At 46.3% G+C, this 17590-nt stretch overlaps 1 protein-coding gene across 15 annotated transcripts in view; it reads left to right on the forward strand.

Moving 5' to 3' along the window:
• Positions 1 to 17590, forward strand: part of LOC140458803 (scavenger receptor cysteine-rich domain-containing protein DMBT1-like) — a 144196-nt gene that overhangs the window by 28448 nt on the left and 98158 nt on the right. For 4 of the 15 annotated variants that reach the window (XR_011953704.1, XR_011953710.1, XR_011953707.1 and 1 more), the window contains one exon: positions 5795 to 5883. The exons of 10 other annotated variants lie outside the window; for them this stretch is intronic. The gene's annotated coding sequence lies outside the window, so the exon portion shown is untranslated. Of the gene's footprint in view, positions 1 to 3559; positions 3726 to 5794; positions 5884 to 17590 lie in introns of all 15 variants that reach the window. One more of the 15 variants, XR_011953709.1, reaches the window with a different exon arrangement.

A 17590-nucleotide genomic window follows, 5' to 3' on the forward strand; every position in this document is an offset into this window, starting at 1 on the left:
GGGGGGGGAAGATAGTAGTAAAGAGTACAGTGGGTGGATGGGGGGGGGGTGATAGGTCAGAGGGGAGGGTGGGGGAAGGTGGTAAAGAGTACAATAGGTGGGTGGGGGTGGGGATGGGGGGGTGATAGGTCAGAGGGGGAGGGTGGGGGAAGGTGGTAAAGAGTACAATAGGTGGATGGGGATGGGGGGTGATAGGTCAGAGGGGAGGGTGGGGGGAGGTGGTAAAGAGTACAATAGGTGGGTGGGGATGGGGGGTGATAGGTCAGAGGGGGAGGGTGGGGGGAGGTGGTAAAGAGTACAATAGGTGGGTGGGGATGGGGGGTGATAGGTCAGAGGGGGAGGGTGGGGGGAGGTGGTAAAGAGTACAATAGGTGGATGGGGATGGGGATGGGGGGTGATAGGTCAGAGGGGGAGGGTGGGGGGAGGTGGTAAAGAGTACAATAGGTGGATGGGGATGGGGATGGGGGGTGATAGGTCAGAGGGGGAGGGTGGGGGGAGGTGGTAAAGAGTACAATAGGTGGGTGGGGATGGGGGGTGATAGGTCAGAGGGGAGGGTGGGGGAAGGTGGTAAAGAGTACAATAGGTGGGTGGGGATGGGGATGGGGGGTGATAGGTCAGAGGGGGAGGGTGGGGGGAGGTGGTAAAGAGTACAATAGGTGGATGGGGATGGGGATGGGGGGTGATAGGTCAGAGGGGGAGGGTGGGGGGAGGTGGTAAAGAGTACAATAGGTGGGTGGGGATGGGGGGTGATAGGTCAGAGGGGAGGGTGGGGGAAGGTGGTAAAGAGTACAATAGGTGGGTGGGGGTGATAGGTCAGAGGGGAGGGTGGGGGGAGGTGGTAAAAAGTACGGTGGGTTAGTGGGGATGGAGGTGATAGGTCAGAGGGGAGGGTGGGGTGGATTGGTGGGAACAAAGATAGGCAGGTAGGACAGGTCATGGGGACGGTGCTGAGCTGGAAGGCTGGAACTGGGGTGAGGTGGGGGAAGGGGAGATGAGGAAACTGTTGAAGTCCACATTGATGCCCTGGGGTTGAAGTGTTCCGAGGCGGAAGATGAGGTGTTCTTCCTCCAGGCATCTGGTGGTGTGGTAGAGGAGGCCCAGGACCTGGATAGGTGGAAAGGAAGATAGGCAGGTAGGACCTGGGGGTTGCAGTGAGAGAGAGAGAGAGACTTGGCGACTCTTGTAGAGGGAGGAGGAAAACTTCTTCAAGGCAGGCATCCTTGCAAGAGGATTCGCAGTAGGTCAGGCAGCACCCGAGGAGCAGGGCAGTTGAGTATAAGCCCTTGATCAGAAATGTGGGGGCTATCCCAGCACTGCACGTTTTGACCTTAATTTCAATTAATGAAGCTGAACAAGTAGTTGCAATGTCAGTGGGGGAATAATTTCCAGACTGAAATTGTAACTGTCACGAAATGGTAAAGAACAAGAATTGACATGGAATCAAAGTTCTAAACAGGCAGAAGGTGGTTTCGAAGAAGATCTAATGTTATTTGGCCAGACCAGGCTGGGAGCAGATTTTTTTAATATGAATGTGTATCAGATCAGTGGGATATATTTAAGAAGGAAATTGGGAGAGTTCCAATAAAGTCAAAGGGTGGTAAGAATAAATCTTGTGAACCCTAGTTACACAGGATCGAATAAAGAGAAAAGTGGAGGTATTTGGCTAGTATCAAAAGTTCAAAATAACAGAAGCCCTAAGAGAAGTACAGAATGTGTAGAGCAAAAAGGTGGTGTGAAAGGATAATGGCAGGCAAAATGAAGGAAAGTGCTAAGTTATTTTGCAATAAAAGCAAACCTTTTATGGTCCACAATAGTAAACTGAGCATGAAGCCAGATGATGTAGGTCGGAATCAAAACTGATACTTTCAGTGTTCACCAGTGAAATGGATAGCATGGGTATATAAATTAGGAAGAAGACCCATGACATACATAAAACAAATTAGCTTAGAAAGAGTGATCTGATTTGTCTTGCAGATGATGTAAAAGCAGAAATCTCCAGGGCCAGATGCAATCCACCTCAGGCTATTGAGTGAGGCAAAAGCAAAAATAGCAGGGACACTAACAATTTTTAATTGTTTTATGACCTCAGGAGAGATGCCAAAAGACTGGAAATCAGCTAATGTGATATTCATTATTCAGGGAACAAGGGATAAAGCAGGAAGGTCCAGGCCAGTCAGCCCCACCTCTGGCGGGGAAACTATTATCAGCAATTCTGAGGGACCAAATTAATCTGCACTTGGAGAGGAAGGGATTAGTCAAGAACGGGGGTTCTTCTGCCTAGGTTGGTGCTTGGTGCTGTGTCCAGTTTCATTCCTTTGGACTTTTTTGTCGTGGTTTGATATTTTATAAAATACTTTAATAACAGAGCACTTGGAAAACAGTGGCTGGGTTAGATAGTCAGCATGGATTTATAAAAGGGAAATCATGCTTGGCAAAGGTTGAGGTAGAGTTGGTTTTTGGGGGTGTGTGGTTGGGGTGTTTCTTTTGACAAGATTTTTGACAAGTTCCAACAGAAGATATAATAAGTGATTGGACGTTGGATAGTTGTATTGAAATCTATCGAAGACCATTTGCAGGTAGAAAGAAAGAGTAGGAATACATGGTCTTCCACTGAATGGCAGTGGGGTGCAATCAGACAATAAAATGTAGGAGTAGAATTAGGCTATTCATGCCACTGAGTCTGTTCTGCCATTTAATCATGGCCCATATTTCTTAATTCCATTCTTCTGCCATATCCCTATAACTTTTGATCCCCTGACTAAGCAAGAACCTATCTGTCTCTGTCTTAAATACAGTCACTGATTTAGCCTCCACAGAGTCAGCATTCTCTGGCTGAAGAAATTCCTCCTCATCTCAGTACTAAAGGGTCATCCCATCACCCTGAGGCGGTGCCCTTAGGTTCTAGTCTCTCCTGCTTGTGGAATCCTCATCTCCAGGTACGCTGTATCCAAGCCTCTGAGTAGTCTGTAAGTTTCAATCAGATCGCCATTCATTCTTCTAAACTCCAAGTACAAACCCAGAGTCCTCAACCGCTCCTCAAATGACAAGCCCTTCATCCCCAGGATCATTCTTGTCAACGTCCTGTGAACCCCCTCCAATACCAGCAATTCTTTTCTTAGAAAAATAGGTCTTAAAACTGCTCACAATATTCCAAATGTGGTTCTGTCCAGAGCTTTACACAGCTTCAGCAGTTCTTTGTTGTATTCTAGCCCTCTTGAAATGGAATGGTGGCGCAGTGGTTAGCACTGCTGCTTCACAACGCCAGGTACCTGGGTTCAAATCCCACCTTGGGTGACACTGTGGACTTTGCACATTCTCCCCGAGTCTGCGTGGGTTTCCTCCGAGTGCTCCGGTTTCCTCCCTCAATGCAAAGATGTGCAGGTTAGGTGAATTGGCCATGCTAAATTGCTCGTAGTGACAGGTCATTTGTTAGGGGTAATGAATCTGTGTGGGTTACTCTTCGGAGGATTGGTGTGGACTCCATCGTGAGAGGAACTGACCGGGGTTTTTGTGGCAGCAGACGGGATTTAAGGATGGTGTGTTGCCTTCCTGGTGCTAGAGTGAAAGACATCGCGGACAGGGTGCAGGACATCCTCAAGGACGAGGGTGAAGAGCCCGAGGTGGTGGTACACGTCGGCACAAATGATGTCGGGAAGAAGAGGAGGAACATACTACAGCAAGACTTCGGAGAACTAGGAAGAAGGCTAAAAAGCAGGACGTCCAAGGTGGTTATCTCCAGTTTGCTTCCAGTTCCTCGGGCTAGTGTGGCCAGAAACCGGGAGATAATGGACTTGAACGTGTGGTTGGGGAACTGGTGCAGGAAGCAAGGTTTCAAGTTCTTGGATCACTGGGGTATATTTTATGGTAACCATAAATTCTACAAGAGAGACGGCTTGCACCTTAATAGATCAGGGATCAGCATTCTGGCAGGCAGGTTTTCTGCTGCAACACCGCTACATTTAAACTAAGTAGCGGGGGGGAGGGGACAAGCTGGATGTTTAAAAAGGTAATTGAAGGGGTAGTTAGAACAAGAGGAGTCAAGAAAGACAACTGTATCAAGGAGGCAGAAAACTGGAAAAGGCATCATGCTGTAAAGTTGAGTGAAATAAGGGTTGAGGGGAAGGGTGAGAGCAGTAACAAATTAAAAATTCTATATATGAATGCACGAAGTATTAGATACAAGGTGGATGAGCTTGAGGCTCTTTTGGAAATTGGCAGATACGATATTGTGGGGATAACTGAGACGTGGCTTCATGGGGACAGGGCCTGGGAAATGAATATTCAAGGCTACACGTGCTATCGTAAGGACAGACTGACGGGCAGAGGGGGTGGGGTGGCCTTGTTGGTAAGGGAGGATATTCAGTCCCTTGCGCGGGGGGACCTAGAGTCAGGGGATGTAGAGTCAGTGTGGATAGAGCTTTGAAACACTAAGGGTAAGAAGACCTCATGGGAGTCATCTACAGGCCCCCAAACAGTAGTCTGGATGTCGGATATACGTTGAATCAGGAGCTGAAATTGGCTTGTCGCAAAGATGTTACTACAGTTGTTATGGGGGATTTTAACATGCAGGTAGACTGGGAGAATCAGGATGGTATCGGGCCTCAAGAAAGAGACTTTGTGGAGTGCCTCAGAGATGGATTTTTAGAGCAGCTGGTGCTGGAGTTGACCAGGGATAAGGCGATTCTGGATCTGGTATTGTGTAACGAACCAGAATTGGTCAGTGACCTCGAAGTGAAGGAGCCATTGGGAAGTAGTGACCATAATACAATAAGCTTCAATCTGCAATTTGAGAGGGAAAGGGTACAGTCGGAAGTGACAATATTTCAGTTGAATAAAGGGAAATATGGAGCTATGAGGGAGCAACTGGCCAAAGTTCAATGGTGCAATACCTTAACAGGGATGACCGTGGAGGAACAATGGCGGATATTTCTGTGTATAATGCAGAAGTTGCAGGATCAGTTCATTCCGAAAAGGAAGAAAGATCCCAGGAGGAGACGTGGGCGGCCGTGGCTGACGAGGGAAGTAAAGAAACATATAAAGTTAAAAGAGAAAAAGTATAACTTAGCGAAGATAAGTGGGAAAGTTGAGGACTGGGAAGCTTTTAAAGAACAACAGAGGATTAGTAAGAAGGAAATACGCAGAGAAAAAATGAGATATGAAGGTAAACTGGCCAAGAATATAAAGGAGGATAGTAAAAGCTTTTTTAGGTATGTTCAAGGCAAAAAAATGGTTAGGACAAAAATTGGGCCCTTGAAGACAGAAACAGGGGAATATATTACTGGGAACAAAGAAATGGCAGAGGAATTAAATGGGTACTTCAGATCTGTGTTCACTGGGGAAGACACAAGCAATCTCCCTGAGGTAACAGTGGCTGAAGGACCTGAACTTAAGGGAATTTATATTCGCCAGGATTTGGTGTTGGAGAGACTGTTAGGTCTGAAGTTGGGTTGATAAGTCTCCGGGACCTGATGGCCTGCATCCCAGGGTATTGAAGGAGGTGGCTCGGGAAATCGTGGATGCGCTGGTGATTATTTTCCAGAGTTCAATAGAATCGGGGTCGGTTCCTGAGGATTGGAGGGTAGCTAATGTTGTGCCACTTTTTAAGAAGGGTGGGCGGGAGAAAGCAGGAAATTATAGACCAGTTCGTCTGACCTCAGTGGTGGGAAAGATGCTGGAGTCTATTATAAAGGATGAAATTACGGCACATCTGGATAATAGTAACAGGATAGGACAGAGTCAGCGTGGATTTATGAAGGGGAAATCATGCTTGACTAATCTTCTTGAATTTTTTGAGGATGTAACTCGGAAGATGGACGAGGGAGATCCAGTGGATGTAGTGTACCTGGACTTTCAGAAAGCTTTTGATAAAGTCCCACACAAGAGGTTAGTGAGTAAAATTAGGGCGCACGGTATTGGGGGCAAAGAACTAGATTGGATAGAGAATTGGTTGGCTAATAGGAAACAAAGGGTAGTGATTAACGGCTCCATTTCGGAATGGCAGGCAGTGACCAGTGGGGTACCGCAGGGATCCGTGCTAGGACCGCAGCTTTTTACAATATATGTAAATGATATAGAAGATGGTATCAGCAATAACATTAGCAAATTTGCTGATGATACAAAGCTGGGTGGCAGGGTGAAATGTGATGAGGATGTTAGGAGATTACAGGGTGACCTGGAGACATTAGGTGAGTGGGCAGATGCATGGTAGATGCAGTTTAATGTGGATAAATGTCTGGTTATCCACTTTGGTGGCAAGAACAGGAAGGCAGATTACTACCTCAATGGTATCAAATTAGGTAAAGGGGCTGTTCAGAGAGATCTGGGTGTTCTTGTCCACCAGTCAATGAAGGCAAGCATTTAGGTACAGCAGGTCGTGAAGAAGGCTAATAGCATGCTGGCCTTCATAACAAGAGGAATTGAGTATAGAAGCAAAGAGGTACTTCTGCAGCTGTACAGGGCCCTGGTGAGACCACACCTGGAGTACTGTGTACAGTTCTGGTCTCCAAATTTGAGGAAAGACATTCTGGCTATTGAGGGAGTGCAGCGTAGGTTCACGAGGTCAATTCCTGGAATGGCAGGATTGCCTTACACGGAAAGACTGAAGCGACTGGGCTTGTATACCCTTGAGTTTAGAAGACTGAGAGGGGATCTGATTGAAACGTATAGGATTATGAAAGGATTGGACACTCTGGCAGGAGGAAACATATTTCCGCTGATGGGGGAGTGCCGAACCAGAGGACACAACTTAAAAATACGGGGTAGACCGTTTAGGACAGAGATGAGGAGAAACTACTTCACCCAGAGAATGGTGGCTGTGTGGAATGCTCTGCCCCAGAGGGCAATGGAGGCCCAGTCTCTGGATTCATTTAAGAAAGAATTGGATAGAGCTCTCAAAGATAGTGGAGTCAAGGGTTATGGAGATAAGGCTGGAACAGGATACTGATTGGGAATGATCAGCCATGATCATATTGAATGGCGGTGCAGGCTCGAAGGGCTGAATGGCCTACTCCTGCATCTATTGTCTATTGACTTGTTGGGCCGAAGGGCCTGTTCACATACTGTAGGGAATGGAATGGAATCTAATCTAATCTAAATGAATGCCAACTTTGCTTTTGCCTTCCTAACTGCTATCTGCACCCACATGTTAACATGTAGAAAATGCTCAACAGGGCCCCCAGGGTATCTTGCAATTCAGATTTTCAAAGTCATTTCTCACTTGGAAAATATTCAAGGTCTCTGATATTCATACCAATGTGTATAACCTTACACTTTGCCACACTGTATTCCAAATGCCACTTCTTTACCCATTCTGCCAGCCTGTCCAGGTCCTTCTGCAGCTTGCCTGCTTCCTCAATACCACCTGTCTTTATGTCACCTGTAATCTTAGCAGCAATGTCCTGAGTTCTTTCTTCCAGATCATTGTGACCTGAGTCATTGTAGTCCCAACACGGACCCTATGGAACACTACTGGTCACAAGCTGCAAACCTGAAAGAGAACCTACTCTCTACCTTCTGCCAGTCAGCCAGTCCTTCTCTCCATGCTCGTACCTTGCCCCTAACAGAGTTTTTATCTAGTTTAGCAGCCTCCTAGGCAGTACCTTGTCAAAGCCTTTTGGAAATCCAAATAGGTCACGTCCACTGGCTGTCCTTTGTCTAGATCAGAGTGGTGCTGGAAAAGCACAGCAGGTCAGACAGCATCTGAGGAGCAGGAAAATCGACGTTTCGAGCAAAAGATTCCTGATGAAGGGCTTTCTGACCTGCTGTGCCTTTCCAGCACCACTCTGACCTAAACTCTCGTTTCCGGCATCTGCAGTCCTCACTCTTGCCTGTCCTTTGAGGAGGTAATGACCAAGGTACACAAAGAATTCTAACATCTGTCAAGGATGGCCTGCAGTGATTCCTTTACAATCCTTTCCATTATTTCCTGTGGAAATCTGGGATGTAGTCTGTCTGATCTGTGTAGTTTATCCGCCTTCTGACTTTTCAACTTCCCCAGCACTTTCTCCTTATTAATGGCCACTAGACTCATCTCTGTCTCTCCAAGTTGTGGTATGTTGGTGGTCTTCCACTGTGAAAACTGAAGAGTATATATTCAGTTTGTCAACCGTTTCTTTGTCCCCCATGACTAATTCTGCAGCCTCACTATCCAGTGCCCACTGTCTGTCCCTTAACTCTTGCAGTCTTCTTTTATATTACTAGCGAGCTTACTGTCACATTTCGCCATCTCTTATTGCTCTTTGTGATCCTCTGCTGTTTTTTATAGGCTTCCCCATCCTGTCCTTGTTGATAGGCTGTGTAACCTCTGAGGTTTGGTTCTCAGCCCTGATCCCCTTGCAGCTCGGACCTGAGCTATTGACTGAATATATTAACGATTTAGATAAGGGGAACTAAGTGTAAATCTTCACCTTTGCAGATGACACAAAGCTGTGCGGGAGGGCAAGCTGTGAGGAGGATGCAAAGATGCTTCAGTGTAATTTGGACAGGCTGAATGAGTGGGAAAGTGCCTGGCACATGCAGTGTAATGTTAATAAATGTGAGTTTTAGTATCCTTGTTTTGAGGAAGGAAATTCTTGCAATAGAAGGAATGTAGCCAAGCTTTACTGGGCTGATTGCTGGATGACACAGTTGACCTCTGAGAGGTGGTGGGTGAGGGTTGGGGGATCTCATTGAAACATAAAGTCTGAATCAGGATTAGGAAGGTCGATGCAGGAAGGTTATCCCTGATGCCAGGGGAGTCCAGAACAGGGATTACAGACTAAGTTTACAGGGTAAACCATTTAGGTCTAAGATAAGGAGAACTTTCTTCTGTGATAAGTCTGTGGGATTTGTTTTTTACTCATTCACAGGATGAGGGCATTGCTGGGTAACCAGCATTTATTGTCCATCCCAGCAGGCAGTTAAGAGTTAGCCACATTGCCGTGGGTCTGGAGTCACATGTAGACCACACCAGGTAAAGACAACCGTTTCCTTTCCTAAAGGACATTGTAAAAACCAACCTGGTTCATTAACGATCGACAGTGGATTCCTGGTCATCACAGGCTCTTGATTTCAGATTTTTATTGAATTCCAATTTCCATCCTCTGCTGTGGCAGAGTCGCACCCAGGTCCCCAGAACATTACCTGGGTCTCTGGATTAAGAGTCCAGCGATAATACCACTAGGCCATTGCCTCCCCATTTACTCCCACAGAATCAGTCAATTTCACATAGGAGTTAGATATAGCATTTGGCTGAAGGAATGAAAGTATATGGGCAGGTAAACAAGAACATGCTCTTTGAGTCGGATGGTCAGCCATGATCATAGTGATTGGCATAGCAGGGCCGAAAGGCCCCCTCCTACTATGATCTTCTATATTTCTATAGACAGGGAGCTAGGAAAAAACTTCTCCCTTTATTGCAGGGGTGGGCTCATTCCTGATAAAGGACTTATGCCTGAGACATCGACTGTCCTGCTCTTCGGATGCTACCTGACCTGCTATGCTTTTCCAGTACCACACTGTTCAACTCTGATCTTCAGCATCTGCAGTCCTTTACTTTCTCCTTGCTAAAGATTTAAGGTTGGGGAAAGCAGTTTTAGAAGGGATAGAATCACAGAACCCCTACAGTGTGGAAACAGGCCATTCAGCCCAACAAGCCCACACCTACCCTCCAAAGAGTATCCCACCCAGACCCATTCCCTCTGCCCTATAACTCTACATTTATCCTGACTAATAGACCTAACCTAAACATCACTGAACACCATGGGGAATTTAACATGGCCAATTTACTTAACCTGCACATAGAACATTACAGCGCAGTACAGACCCTTCAGCCCTCAATGTTGCACCACCCTGTGGAACCAATCTGAAGCACATCTAACCTACACTATTCCATTTTCATCCATATGTCTATCCAATGATCATTTAAATGCCATTAAAGTTGGTGAGTCTACTACTGGTGCAGGCAGTGCATTCCACATCCTATTACTACCTCTGACATCTGTCCTATATCTATCACCTCTCAATTTAAAGTATGTCCCCTCGTGCTAGCAATTACCATCCAAGGAAGAAAGGATCTCACTGTCCACTCTATCTAGCCCTCTGATTATTTTATATATCTCAATTAAGTCACCTATCAACCTTCTCTCTAACAAAACAGCCTCACCTCCTTCAGGCTTTCCTCATTAAGACCTTACTTCCATACCAGGCAACATCCTCGTAAATCACCTCTGAACCATTTCCAAAGCTTCCACATCCTTCCTGTAATGAGGTGACCAGAACTGTACGCAATACTCCAAGTGCGGCTACACCAGAGTTTTGTACAGCTGCAGCATGACCTCATGGATCTGAAACTCAATCCCTTTACCAATAAAAGTTAATACACCATGTGAGGCAAATGTTATTGAAGGATGTTGTGAAACTTGAAAGGGTTCAGGAAAGATTTACAAGGACGTTGCCAGGGTTGGAAGATTTGAACTATAGTGAGAAGCTGAATAAGCTGGGGATGATTTCACTGGCCCGTCTGAGGCTGAGGGATGACCTGATAGAGGTTTACAAAATCATGAGGGGCGTCGAAAGGATAAATAGGCAAAGCTTTTTCCCTGGGGTCGGGGAGTCCAGAACTAGAGTGCATAGGTTTAGGGTGAGGGGAAAAAAATATAAAAGGGACCAAAGGGACAACTTTTTCATGCAGAGGTTGGAATGAGCTGCCAGAGGAAGTAGTGGAGGCTGGTGTAATTGCAGCATTTAAAAGGCATCTGGATGGGTATATGAATAGGAAGGGTTTAGAGGGATATGGGTCAAATATTGGCAGATGGGACTAGATCTGTTTGGCATGGATGAGGTTGGTGGGAATCTGGAACTCCCTGTCTGTGAAGGTAGTTGGATCAGAAACTGTCATAACATTTGAAGAAGTATGCCAAAGAGTCTAGGCCAGTGCTGGAAAATGGGAGAATAGTTAAGTGGCTGTTTCTAACTGGTACAGCCTTGGTGTACTGAAGATTCTCTCTCTGTGTGTTTGTCGACCTCTGACTGTCGGAACTTGTACAGCTCTGTTTACCCTATGTGTCCTTTGTCCTCCTTGGAGGATGAATGTAATGTTGCAACTAAAATCTGCGATCCCTCAAACCATTTTGATAAAAGCCCCACACCATCCACTCAGGGACCCTCGCATTGTTAAAGTAGATATTTGAGACGGCCCAGGGTATCCCTTGTGGACTCAGACTTGTAAGCCCCTCATGGTTTGTCCCAGAGATTGTACTCTTTGGAAGTCTGGAATGAATTAAAAACCTCTCCCAGACAGTTTAATTTTAGTTATCTCATTTGCTTGCTAATAGCATCACTGTTACAACGTACAGTGTATAAGCTAAACTAACTAGGTTCTAGTGCCAGCTCAAGTGCCTGAGCAGGTTACTCTCATGTACTGATATAAAGTGGCTTCCTTTATACAAAAGTTTACAAAAACACTGCATGTTCTTAATTAGACAGGTAACAGTGAAACAATAACTTGTAAGAAAGACAGGTCTGTGTAAGCTTGACTAATCATTCCTACAGGCCCTAAGCCATTCATCAGAGAGGGGAAAACATACCCAGCCAAGTTAGGTGCCTGTTAGCGAGATGATAAACTCCTATCATAAAGAGGTACCAGTCTGAGCTAAATGGAGAGTTCATAAGGTAACCTTGCACAGCTCGCATGTCAGATACAATTGTTTTACAAAATGGCTTCTTAGCAAGAAGGGCAAACTTTTGACCATAAAACGGCTTCCCGACACATTGTACCAGAATTGCTTCAATGTTAGGCCGAGAATAATTTCTAAGCTTGGAGCAGACTCCTGCTTTTTAAACACTGAATCATTCTGTACCTGTGATTAAGATGTTACCATAAGGTTGCAAAGAGATCTCGGATGCTCGGTCAGTTTCCCTGAATGGGTCACTTAATATAGTTAAGAACACACGAGGGACCCTTGTCTTTATCAGTCAGAACATAGATTACAGAGCAGGGGGATCATGTTGGAGCTTTATGGAATTTTAGTTAGGCTGCAGCTGGAGTCCTGTGTGCAGTTTTGTTCATCATGTCATAGGAAGGATGTGATCGCACTGGAGTGGCATAATCACCAGAACACTGATGGGTTGGATCATTTCAGCTATGGAAAGTGGCTGGATAAGCTCAGCCTGCTTTATTCAGAGCAGAGAAGGTTGAGGGGTGATGTATAAGGTTATAAGTGGAATGGACAGGATGGATGGAAAGCAGATGTTCCAGTTAGTTCAAGGGTTAATAATAAAAGAATGGCAGGGGATTTGAGGAAAACCTTTTACACCCAGAGGGTGATGGGGAGGCCCGGAATGCACTGCCAGGGCAAGAAATTAAGGTGTGGAACCTCCAACTATTTTTTTTTAAATTACCTGAAGGAGTGCTTGAAATGTCATGACGCTCAAGGCTATGAGTCCAGTATTGGATTAGTGTTAGTAGCAGGCTATCGTTCGTGTACAGACTTGATGGGCCAAAATACTTCCTAAGTATTGTATGATTCTATGACCATCCCCACCACCTAAGTCAATACAGATGTGAAATACTCAGTCATAGAGATGTACAGCATGGAAACTGACCCTTCGGTCCAACCTGTCCATGCCGACCAGATATCCCAACCCAATCTAGTCCCACCTGCCAACACCTGGCCCATATCCCTCTAAACCCTTCCTATTCATATACCCATCCAACTGCCTCTTAAACGTTGCAATTGTACCAGCCTCTACAACATCCTCTGGCAGCTCATTCCATACACTGACCACCCTATGCGTGAAAAAGTTGCCCCGTAGGTCTTTTTTTTATATATGTGTGTATATATATGTCTTTTTCCCCTCTCTCACCCTAAACCTATGCTCTCTAGTTCTGGACTCCCCGATCCCAGGGAAAAGACTTTGCTTATTTACCCGATCCATGCCCCTCATAATTTTGTAAACCTCTACAAGGTCACCCCTCAGCCTCCGACGCTCCAGGGAAAACAGCCCCAGCGTGTTCAACGTCTCCCTGTAGCTCAAATCCTCCAACCATGGCAGCACCCTTGCAAATCTTTTCTGAGCCCTTTCAAGTTTCACAACATCTTTCCAATAGGAAGGAGACCAGAATTGCAGGCAATATTCCAACAGTGGCCTAACCAATGTCCTGTACAGCCGCAACATGACCTCTCAACTCCTGTACTCAATACTCTGACCAATAAAGGAAAGCATACCAAACGCCGCCTTCACTATCCTATCTACTCCACTTTCAAGGGGCTATGAACCTGTACTCCAAGGTCTTTTGTTCAGCAACACTCCCTAGGACCTTACCATTAAGTGTATATGTCCTGCTAAGATTTGCTTTCCCAAAATGCAGCACCTCGCATTTATCTGAATTAAACTCCATCTGCCACTTTTCAGCCCATCTGGTCCAGATCCTGTTGTAATCTGAGGTAACCCTCTTCACTGTCCACTACGTCTCCAATTTTGGTGTCATCCGCAAACTTACTAACTGTACCTCTTATGCTCACATCCAAATCACTTACGTAAATGACAAAAAGTAGAGGAGCCAACACTGATCCTTGTGGCACTCCATTGGTCACAGGCCTCCAGTCTGAAAAACAACCCTCCACCACCACCCTCTGTCTTCTACCTTTGAGCCAGTTCTGTATCCAAATGGCTAGTTCTCCCTGTATTCAGTGAGATATAACCTTGCTAATCAGTCTCCCATGGAGAACCTTGTTGAATGCCTTACTGAATTCCATATAGATCGCATCCACTGCTCTGCCCTCCTCAATCCTCTTTGTTACTTCCTCAAAAAACTCAATCGAGTTTGTGAGACATGATTTCCCACGCACAAAGCCAAGTTGACTATCCCTAATCAGTCCTTGCCTTTCCAAATACATGTACATCCTGTCCCTCAGGGTTCCCTCCAACAACTTGCCCACCACAGACGCCAGGCTCGCCGGTCTATAGTTCCCTGGCTTGTCCTTACTATTCTTCTTAAACAGTGATACCAAGTTAGCCAACCTCCAGTCTTCTGGCACCTCACCTGTGACTATCGATGATACAAATATCTCAGCAAGAGGCCCAGCAATCACTTCTCTAGCTTCCCACGGAGTTCTCGGGTACACCTGATCAGGTCCTACGTTTCAAGACATCCAGCACTTCCTCCTCTGTAATGTGGACATTTTGCAAAATGTCACCATCTATTTCCCTACATTCTATATCTTCCATATCCTTTTCCACGGTAAATACTGATGCAAAATGCTCATTTAGTCTCTTGCCCCATTTTCTGCGGCTCCACACACAAGCCGCCTTGCTGATCTTTGAGGGGCCTATTCTCTCCCTAGTTACCCTTTTGTCCTTTAATGTATTTGTAAAAACCCTTTGGATTCTCCTTAATTCTATTTGCCAAAGCATTTAAGCACCCTTTGTCCCTAACTGGCATGGCACTTTCCCTGGTTATTCCCTTCCCCTTGATTACCTTGTGGAATGTTTTGGGGTTCTCCCTAATCTCCCTGGCCAACTGTTTTCTCATAACCCTGTTTAGTTATCTCTTTTTTTGTGTGTTCCTCCTTGCGCGTTCTATTCTCCACTCTGGCCTCCATCGCTGTGCTCCTTTTGTACCTCTTAAAAGCTTTTCTTTTTCTTCTTCGGTCTTAAATATTTCTAGATATCCAGCGTTAACCAAACTCATCTCTGCAAACCTTGACACCGTCCTGTCCCGCAGGAACTCTCCACCCACATTCAGGACACCACCCATGCTCTCCACCACCTCCATGACTTTTGTTTCCCCAGCCCCCAACGCCTTATCTTCACCATGGACATCCAGTCCTTGGACACATCGATCCAGTATGACGAAGGCCTCCAAGCCCTCTGTCTTCCTCTCCTGCCGACCCACCCAATACCCTTCCACCGACACTCCCATTCAACTAGCTAAACTGATCCTCCCCCTCAACTTCTCCTTGCAATCCTCCCACAGCCTCCAGACCAAAGGTGTAGCCATTGGCACCAGCATGGGCCCCAGCTATGCCTGCCTCTTCAGGTATGTGGAGCTGTCCATCTTTTGCAGCTGCACCAGCACCATTCCCCACCTTTTTCTCCACTACATCAATGACCTGTATCTCTCCTGCTCCTATCAGGAGATTGAACAGTTCATCAACTACATAAACTTTTTTTACCCAACCTCCAGTTCACCTGGACCATGTCAGACACCTCCCTCCCATTTCTGGTGACCAACAAACCCACTGACTCCCACAACTACCTGGACTACACCTTCTCCCACCCTTCCTCCCTTATTCCCAATTCCTCCACCACATCTGCTCCCAGGAGAACCAATTCCACCGTACAACGTCCCAGGTGGTCATCTCCAAAGATTGCAATTTCCCCCCCATGTCATTGACGGTGCCCTCCAGTGCAGTTTCTCTACTTCCCGCACCTCTGCTCTCAAACCCTACCATTCCAGCCACAACAAGGACAAGTATCCCCATTGTCCTCACTTTCCACTCCTCCAACCTTCAGATACATCACATCATCCTCTGCCGTTTCCGCCAGCTACAAACAGACCCCACCACCAGATATATTTCTCTCCCGACCCCATCTGAGTTTCAGAGAGACCATTCCCTCTGCAACTCACTTGTCTGGTCCATCCTCCCCTCCAGGCACCTTGCCCTGCCGTCGCAAGAAGTGCAAAACCTCTGCCCACACTTCCCGCCTCACCTCCGTCCAAGGCCCCAAAGGATCTTTCCACATCCATCCGAAATTTACCTGTACTTCCACACACGTCATCCACTGCATCCATTGCACCCAATGTGGCCCCCTCTACACTGGGGAGACAGGACGCCAACTTGCAGGTCATTTCAAAGAACATTTCTGGGACACCTGCACTAACCAACCCCGCTGCCCTGTCCTGAACACTTTAACTCCCCCTCCCACTCTGCCAAGGACGTGCAGGATCTGGGCAGCCTCCATTGCCAAACTCTAACTACACGACACCTAGAGGAAGAACGCCTCATCTTCTGCCTTGGGACCCTCCAGCCTCACGGGATCAATGTGGATTTCACCAGTTTCCTCATTTATGCTCCTCCCCACCTCTTTCCAGTCCTAAATTTCCAACTTAGCACCGCCCTCTTGACTGATCCTCCCTGTCAATCTTCCTTCCCATCTATCTGCTTCACCCTCCACTCCGACCTATCATTTTCAGTCACATCTTCATCACTTTCCCAGCTCCCCTTTCACCCCCCCCCCCCCCCCCCCCCACTTATGTCTCAGTACCACCCCTCCCACCAAGGTTATGCTCAAAATGTCGACTTGCCTGCTCCTGGGATGCTGCCTGACCGGCTGTGCTTTTCTAGCACCACACACTTTTGACTCTAGACATCCAGGGTTCTCTGGGCTTGTTATAGAGTCACCAGTTTAGAACCCTACAGCAAAAAGAACGGCCATTCGACCCATTTTAGTCTGTGCCAATCAAAAGCAGCTACGTACTTACTATAATTTTCCAGCGCTTGGCCTACAGCCTAGTATGCCTTTGCATCTCAAGGGTACATCACAATACTTCTTAAAAGCTTCTACACTTCGCCCTAACAGGAACACATCAGGCCAAACCAGCCTCTGGTGACTGTGTTCTCCCTGTGTCTGCATGGGTTTCGTCCGGATGCTTGTTCCCCTCCTCTCTGTCCAGGGATGTGCAGGCTAGATGGATTAACCATGGTGAAAGTGGGGTTAGTGTGGGAGGCTGGGTTCGGGCAAGATGCTCATCGGCAGGTTGGTGCAAACTAGTTGAACCGAATCTCCTCTTCCTGGGATTCTGTGACTTCGATCCAGAACTACATTGTCACTTGTTGGACCAACTACATGTTAATATAAAAACCCCTCCTGAATACATTTCAACAAATTTGCCCCGTCTAAACCCTTTAAACTATGACTACCCAACTAATGCTGCGTAAATCCTGTAACCTAATTACCCTATTGTTCTCTTTGCACACCTCAGTGAATTGTCTACAGTTGTTTTCCCTCTGCATTATTCATTCCATTTCTCTTTTGATTCTGATGTTATACTGACTCTCCAGTTCTGAACCATTTGTTGTAATTTATTCTGTACAGCCCTAATATTAACTGATTCAGTCCCCTGAGCTACTGCCTGACCTGTTGACTTTCCAGTATTTTCTTTGTTTCAGATTTGCAGCAGTTGCAATATTTTGCTGCTCTTTTTGATCCAGGAGTTGCTCAGAGCCAAGTCTAGAAACACTCACTGATGCATTGAAAGCCCAGTTGCATCAGGATGGGTGTTGGTCACAGAATTTGGTGTGTGGTCTCCACTGTAGGTTCATGTTAATTGCAGAATCACTGATTACAATAGAGAAGGAGAGTATCGTGCCTGTGCTGGTTTTCTCCAAAAGCAAATCAGCGATTCCTCTCACTTACCTTTCAATTTTCTCTTCAGAGGTATCTCCAATTCCCTTTTGAAAGTATTTGTTGTCTCAGATTGAGCAGGAGTGGAGATGGAGGAGAAGCTGCAGAGTTTACCCAGAGGTCTTTCAAACCCAGTTGGGCCCAGCAATTTCCAATGTGAAGTTCTCAAAGGAAGCTGTGCTCTAGGGAAGATCGGGTTGCT

The sequence above is a fragment of the Chiloscyllium punctatum genome, chromosome 34 (assembly GCF_047496795.1).
Source record: "Chiloscyllium punctatum isolate Juve2018m chromosome 34, sChiPun1.3, whole genome shotgun sequence".
Classification (NCBI taxonomy): Eukaryota; Metazoa; Chordata; class Chondrichthyes; order Orectolobiformes; family Hemiscylliidae; genus Chiloscyllium; species Chiloscyllium punctatum.